At 35.8% G+C, this 8,138-nt stretch overlaps 1 non-coding gene across 1 annotated transcript; it reads left to right on the plus strand.

Annotated features, from left to right (window-relative positions):
* Positions 1-2,093: 2,093 nt before the first annotated feature.
* On the plus strand, positions 2,094-2,200 carry LOC121205934 (small nucleolar RNA R71). The gene has a single exon (XR_005901007.1). It is a non-coding gene; the product is annotated as a small nucleolar RNA R71 (small nucleolar RNA).
* The last annotated feature ends 5,938 nt before the right edge of the window (positions 2,201-8,138 follow it).

An 8,138-nucleotide genomic window follows, 5' to 3' on the forward strand; every position in this document is an offset into this window, starting at 1 on the left:
AATTATTTAAAGTGTTAGAAATAAAAAAAAACTAAAAAATAAAGAAATAAAAATATGTTAGTGCTCAGGTTGCCTCCTGAGAAGCGCTTATTTATAGTCTAAGCTCGACTTACCTCTCTAGTGAATGGTTAGGGTGGTTCGAGGAGTTTATACTCCTCATTGTTGCTATCAACTCATCAAAATAGGGTTTTAATCGGGTGTTGTTTACCTTAAAAGTGTCGAACTTGGGGTGACTCACCTCCACCGTACCGAATGGAAAAATACTGAGTACCGTAAGAGAGATTTCCTCATTCAGTGTGGTAGTGACAATGTGAGGATCTGTGGCATCTAAGACTTTATCGCCAACCTTAAGTTGATTAGGAGAGGTATCGGGCTTGTTTTGGCGTAGTTTCGGTTTATCATGTGTTCTCGGTTTGTGTTCTCGCCATTCGTGTAGCTCCTCTACCCGTAGTCTTCGTTCTTCATGAATGTGTCCTCTATCATTTCTGGAACATGGCTCGTGAACTTCTTTGAAGCTTGATTTCTGCAAAGTCATATTGTCAGTTTTAGTAGATTGGTGTGGACTATTACCTTCAATGTTCGATGTGATGCCAGAATTACGAGCTTGAAGGGTGATCGTTTCATCTCCCACACGAAGTGTAAGCTCACCTATGCCAACATCAATAATTGTTTTAGCAGTTGCTAAAAAGGGCCTCCCTAAAATCAAAGGGGTGTTATTATCCTCTTCTATGTCTAGAACAACGAAATCAACAGGAAATATGAACTTATCTACTTTTTCTAGTACATCTTCAATAATACCCCTAGGAAATCTTATAGTTTTATCTGTCAATTGAATGCTAATCTTAGTTTGTTTAGGTTTCCCAAGACCTAATTGCTTAAACATTTTGTAAGGCATGACATTAATACTAGCTCCTAAATCAGCTAATGCATGACATATATCTAAACTACCAATTAAGCAAGGAATTGTAAAACTTCCTAGATCTTTCAATTTGTGGGGTAGCTTATTCTGTAGAATAGCTGAGCATACTGCATTTAGCTCCACATGCGATGCTTCGCCCAACTTCCGCTTATTTACTAAAAGCTCTTTTAAAAATTTCATTACATTTGGCATCTACGACAAAGCTTCAATAAACGGTAAGTTAATATGTAATTTTTTCAAAAGTTTAAGGAATTTACCGAATTATTCATCTGAGCGGTCTTTCCTGGTCGCGTTAGGGTATGGCATATGAGGTTTATATTCGACTATCACTGGTTTGTTTGTAGTTTGACCTATCTCATCTCTCTATTTGCTTGCCACAGTTTCTTGCCTCGATTCTAGTTCAGGCTCAACGACTCCTTCGTCATCTTGAGTATTAATTGCGTTGAGTTATTCCTTTGGGTTAGGTTCGGTATTACTTGCCAAACTACCTTGTGGTCATTCGGAGATCAATTTAGAAAGCTGGCCTATCTGAGTTTCGAGTCCTTAGATCGATGCTTGTTGATTTTTAAGTACTGTCTCGGTATTTTGGAAACGGGTTTCTGACACTAATATGAACTTTGAGAGCATTTCTTCAAGATTTGGCTTATTTTCCTGTTGGTAGGGTGGCTGTTGAAAACCCTGAGGATTTTGTGGCTTTTGATTCTCTTGAACACCCCAGGAGAAATTTGGGTGGTTCCTCCAACCTGCATTATAAGCATTACTGTATGGGTTATTTTGAGATCTAAAGTTATTGTTACCCATATAGTTGACTTGTTCCTCTTCGGTTGTGGGATTGAAGGATTGATACTCTGTATGCACACCTTCTTTGCTTGAGTCACACCTCATTACTGGATGTACTTGCATAGAACTAAGAAAACCATCAATCGTTTTATTGAGAAGTTCTACCTGATTTGACAGCAAAGTAACTTAGTCGACGTTATAAATGCCAACTGTTTTTGTTGGCTTAGTCCTCATGACTTGCCACTGATAGTTATTCAGTGACATTTCTTCAATGAATTCATAAGTCTCTTCAGGTGTTTTGTTGTTGATGGTTCCGTCAGCAACTGCGTCAACCATTTGCCGAGTCGAAGGATTCAAACCATTGTGGAATGTTAGTACTTGCAGCCAAATTGGTAACCCATGGTGAGGGCACCTTCTAAGTAAGTCCTTCTATCTCTCCCATGCATCGTAAAGTGTTTCTAAATCTATCTGCACAAAAGAAGAAATACCATTACGTAACTTAGCCGTTTTAGCCGTCGGAAAGTATTTTAGTAAAATTTTTTCGGTCATTTGTTCCCAAGTAGTAATTGACCCTCGTGGTAACGAGTTCAACCCTTGTTTAGCTTTTTTCCTTAATGAAAAAGGAAATAACCGAAGACGAATGGCATCATCAGAAACGCCATTGATTTTAAATGCTTCGCAAAATTCCAGAAAGTTTGCTAAGTGAGTGTTGGGATCTTCATCCTGCAAACCATCAACCTGAACAAATTGTTGTATCATTTGAATTGTGTTAGGTTTCAGTTCAAAAGTATTTGCAGCTATAGCCGGTCTAACTATGCTAGACTCAATTCCTGTTAAAGAAGGTTTAGCATAATCATACATAGTGCGTAGAGCAGGATTTTGATTAGCCGCAATTGCAGGAGGTAGCTGATTGCCTTGGTTTTCAGCCATCCCTTCGGTTGGGGGTTGAGTATTGTCTTCTTACTCGTTCTCCGTGTATCTTAAGATGCGCCTTATTTATCTTTGATTTCTACGAACTTTACGATCGATTTCTTCGTCAAAAAGTAATGGTCCCGACGGGTTTCTTCTAGTCATAAACTATAAAAATCTGCCAAGAGAAAGAAAAAAATAAATTAATAAATAATAATAATTAAATTAAATTAAATTGCAAGAAAAATAAATGGCTAAAGTAATAAAAATTGATAAATTAATAAATAATAATAATTAAATTAAATTAAATTGCAAGAAAAATAAATGGCTAAAGTAATAAAAATTGAGCGTTCCTAATATTTTAGTTCCCCGGCAACGGCACCAAAAACTTGATCGCGTGATTCGTAACAAGTAATAAATATTTATAATGAAGATCAAACCTAAACTATTATTGTGACAGCCCTAATATCGCCCTAGTCGAAAAGTGGTTTCGAGACCACAAAACCGAGTCCCGAAAATAATTAAATGTTATATTCTGTGTTTATTTCATGTGAAATTGCATGTGCGAAAATTTATGCTTTGATTTTGCCATTTGTGAATGAAATTATAGAATAGGACTTATGTGAAAATTTCTGAAAATGCTATAGGCTAATTTGTAGTGGCCAAATAATTTGTAGAGCAAAATAGAAGGATTTGCATGTCAAACCTCCCACTTTTATGTGTAGTGGCCGACCATCTTGTTAATGGTAGACAACATGTGCAATTTTTTTATTGAAGTTATGGCATAAGTATGGCACAATTAATATATGTCAGCTATGTGTCATAAAAGGTTAAATTATAATAATAACAAAAGGATGGAAAAGGACAAAGTTTGTCCATCTTTGTTCATCATAGCCGAAAATAGGAGAGCAAGAGAGGAGGAAGCTTTTGAAAAATTTGGTCACTTGGGGGAAGAAGATGCAAGGTAAGTTCATGGTAGTTTGCTTCTATCTTGATGTTCATGAGTTCTTCTTGATTCTACCTTAACCCATGAAGCATATTTTGATTTTTGGTTGTGTTGTGAGCATTCGGTCATGAATTGAAATGAGGGAAATGGTTTTTGTTTCATGTTCTTTTGATGAAAAATGGAAGATAGGTGAAGTTGAGCCAAGCAAATAAGCATGCATGTGCCTTAGATGCTAAGGGGGAAAATCGACTAACATGTTGTGTGTATTATGGCCGAATGTGAACTTGGACAATATTGAGTAATGTTTGTGCTTTAAAATGATGAAATGTATATTATGCTTAAGTGAAGTTATAGGTATGTGATGATTGATTTGTGATATGCATGTTTAAATAACATGCATGCAAGTTATGTGTGAAAAAGTGAATTGGTAATAATTCTGCTTGGAACAGCAGCAGTAATGTGATTTTGGAAAATCACCATAAATTTTGGGAGATGATTTAGAAGCTGAATAAATTACGTAATTAAAGCTTAATAAGTCTAGTTTCTTATAAAAGAAACCGTGTAAGCAAAAGAATTTCCGATAATGAGATATTTGAAGTGATGTGGGACAGGGTCAAAATGACTTCTAAATCCCCTGTTCTGTTTTTATAAAATCATTATAAATTGTAAAAAAATGGTTATAAGATGAAATTTATATTCATAGACTCCTTAATGAGTCTAGTTACAAATGAAATAAACAAGAACATATTTTGAATTTTGTACAATGAGAAATTTGATTCGTAGTGAAGAGTGGTCAGATTAGTCAAACAGTGAAACAAGGGAAACTTTAAGAAAAATTTGGTATTTATTTGCCAAACAAAAAATTCTGAAAATTTTATGGATAAAATATATATGAGTCTATTTTTAATGAAAATTAACGACACTTGATTTGGAGTTTCGTAGCTCCAGTTATAAATGATTTAGTGACTATTGCTCAGGAAGACAGCTTGCAGTGAAATTATGATTATGTGGTAAACATTGACAAAAATTTGTTAATGAGTTGCTTATTGATTTCTTATAAGCTTACTATGATCAGTAAGTGTGAAAGTCGAATATATATATTATATTTTTGAAAGTGATGCTTGAATAGTCAAATAATGACTAGTTTAAAATCTTTGAATTTAAGCTTAAGAGCATAGAGGGGCAAATTCGGATAAGGGAAAAGAAAAAATAATCGAATAGCTGTTGTAATCGTTCGGCAACATTCGAGGTAAGTTCTTAAGTGTTTAAGCTTGATTCCTTTTTATATGCCTAAGAGTTAAATTAATATGGCAAATAGAATGTAATTTTTATTTAGTTAATGTGCCGAATATGTAATGATTTAAGGCTATAAGCCGATTATGGCTATTATGCTTAAGCTGAATTGGATTTGGAAATTTGATGCACTAAATGAGTGTTACAATGAATAAACCATGCTGTATATGTGCTGCTAGAGATATCACGTTTGTGATTATTAAATATCTAAAGGAAACCATGATGTGTATAAAATTATTATTATTACTCCTTTGTGGTAGCCGAATGTGGCTTGGTACTAAAGTGATTAAATGTGAACTTCGATGAGGTAACTGTTAGTGATCGATGATATAAGTTATGCATTATAATATATATTCAGGTTTCAAACCTAGCAGGCGTAATGCCGGTGAAATGACATCAGACTTAAAGGTCTAGCAGGCTTATGGCTGGTAATGAAATCAGGTTATTACCTAGCAGGCAAATTGCCGGTAAACTATTAAAAGTGTGGTGCTATAAGACTATGGGCTAATATGATATTGTGACAGCCCAAAATTGACCCTAGTCGGGAAGTGGTTTCGGGACCGCTAAACCGAGTCACAATAATAATTAGATGTTATATCCTATGTTTATTTCATGTGAAAGTGCATGTGTGAAAATTTCATGCTATGATTTTGCCAATTGTGAGTGAAATTTTGAAATGTGACTCATGTGAAAAATTTTGCAAATGCTATAGGCTAATTTGTAGTGGCCAAATAACTTATAGTATGAAATAGGTGGATTTGCATGTCAAATTTCCCACCTTAAAACAAGGAGGCCGGCCATGATGGGCATGATGAGCAATTGTGCAATTTTTTTTATGGAAATTATGGCATACGTATGGCACAAATAAAATATGTTAATTTGTGTCATAAAATGTTGGGATAAAACAAATAAAATAAGGGGCATGGGCATAAAATAATGAAAAGGAGTATGGTGAATACAAAAAAAAATGTGTGTGTAGTTGTTTGTCCCCCCCCATTGCCGTGAGCTAAAGAAAAGAAAGGAGAGAATTTTTGTTCATCCTTTTCTCATCTTCATACTTGCCGAAACTAGAAAGAAAAACAAAGAAAAAAAAAATTCTCATCCTTTGGTTCATCCTTGGCCAATAATTTTAAGGAGGAAGGAAGAAGAAAGGTGAAGAGGTTCGGCCATGCATGTAGCTAGGCTAAGGTATGTTTGATGATGTTCCATGAGATGCATGCATGTTTTAGTTGTTAGCTTGAGTTCTACCTAGCCCATGGTCTAAATCTTGCTATGTGATGGAAATGACACTTGACCATGGATGCATCATTCTTGGTTGATGTTTGATGTGGTGGTGATGAGACATGAGGATGAGTTAAGATTCGACCTAGGTAGAGGTTGTGTTAATGCCATTGCATGCTAAATATGAAGCTTGTTAATGATGCATGTGATGATGACTTGATGATTCTTGAACCTCCTTTTTAGCATTTTTGTGTGAGCACATATGTGCATTGGTTGCTAAATGGAGAAGAATCGGCTAGCAAGTTGTGTGCTAAGGCCGAATGTAACTTTGCATGTTAATGAGCAATGCATGTGTTAAATTGATGGAAAGGGGGAGGATGCTTTACTAGTGTGTATATGTGTGTATTAAGTGTTGAAATCGACCCCAAAAATAGACATGCATATTCGGCCAAGGGGGAAAAATTAGCTAATATGTTGTGTTGATGCATGATTTCACATGTATGTGACTTTAATGTCTAATGTATAGATATGGGCTAAGTGCCTTGTGTTCATCTTTTCGATGCCTAAATGATGAAATCAATTTATTTGTTTAATTAAGCTCAAGAGCAAAGGGGAAATAGATCCGATAAAGGGAAGGAAAAAGTGGTCGAATAGTTAGCGGAATCGTTCGACAACACCCAAGGTAAGTTCTTGAGTAAGAGAGCTTAAATTACGATGTGATTAAATCATGTTTTAAGCAAATGAAAATCATGCTCTATGTGTGGCTATTGAGCCGAATGTGCAAGGATGATATGTGCCTTGTGTTTGAGTTTTGCAAATGAAAATGAATACGAATGTGCCATGAATTATTGTTAGATGTGCATGATTAATTGAATGCTGTCCGGGCTAAGTCCCGAAGGCTTTGTGCTAAGTGACTATATCCGGACTAAGATCCGAAGGCATTTGTGCGAGTTATTAATTCCGGGTTAAGTCCCGAAGGCCTTTGTGCGAGATACTAATTCCGGGTTAAGTCCCGAAGGCATTCGTGCGAGTTTTAAAATCCGGGTTAAGTCCCGAAGGCATTGTATGAGTTACCATAACCGGGCTATGTCCCGAAGGCACTTGAACGAGGAGCTATATCCGGTTAAATTCCGAAGGTACGTGATTTTGGTAATGAATGAGCTTGCTGTAAAATTTCAGCTAATACTCGAAAAACATCCCAATATTGGGATATGTTACGTATGTGTTGAATTTAATCGAGCCCTTACAAATAAATATTCACTCAGTTGATGAACGAGCTACCGGCCTTCGGCTAAGTTGGTCTTTTGTGTATGTACATAAGGGTTAACGTTGTGAAGTAAGTTTGATATCGGAAAATTGTGTATTATGAAATATTCCGTTTAGCTAAATGTGTGCTATTCTTTCGTTATGCTGGAATTCCTTGCTCAAAACTTACTAAGCATAAATTGCTTACTTCGTTCCATTGCTCCTCTGTTTTATAGATTTTTGGTTCTCCAGCTATCGGACTCGGGATCTTGAAGTCGAAGTCGCCCACACTATCAAAGGCTCTTTTGGGTACTCTTTTGGTTGAATTTTGATATGGCATGTTTAGGACGACCCATTGTTGTTTTTCGAGTACTTTATGTGATGTATAAGTTTTGGATAGCCATGTGAAAATGGCTTATATGTGTTTAAGTATAATGTTATAATCATTTAGTGTGGATATGCTTGACAAGGATTGGCCACGGGGATGGTTAATCACTTTCATAAATTGTGCTATGTATGCAAAAAGGGCTAGTTGAACCATGAAATAGGTAAAGCCTACCTTAAGGGTAGATGCTGACAGCATCAGTGACGTAGATTTGGAAAATCACTAAAAATAGTAGAAATGGAATTAAATAGTGAATAAATTATGTAAACAAACCTTGAAGAATCTACTTTCATAGGAAAGTAACGAAACAATCATACGGACAGTATGTTAAGAGATATTAAGGTTCTCGTGAGACAGGGTCAGAACGGGTTCTGGGTTCCTTGTTCCGACTTTGGAAATTGATTATAAATTAACCAGAGATAATTAGGAGTCATACCATA

The sequence above is a fragment of the Gossypium hirsutum genome, chromosome A08 (genome assembly GCF_007990345.1).
Source record: "Gossypium hirsutum isolate 1008001.06 chromosome A08, Gossypium_hirsutum_v2.1, whole genome shotgun sequence".
Lineage (NCBI taxonomy): Eukaryota > Viridiplantae > Streptophyta > Magnoliopsida > Malvales > Malvaceae > Gossypium > Gossypium hirsutum.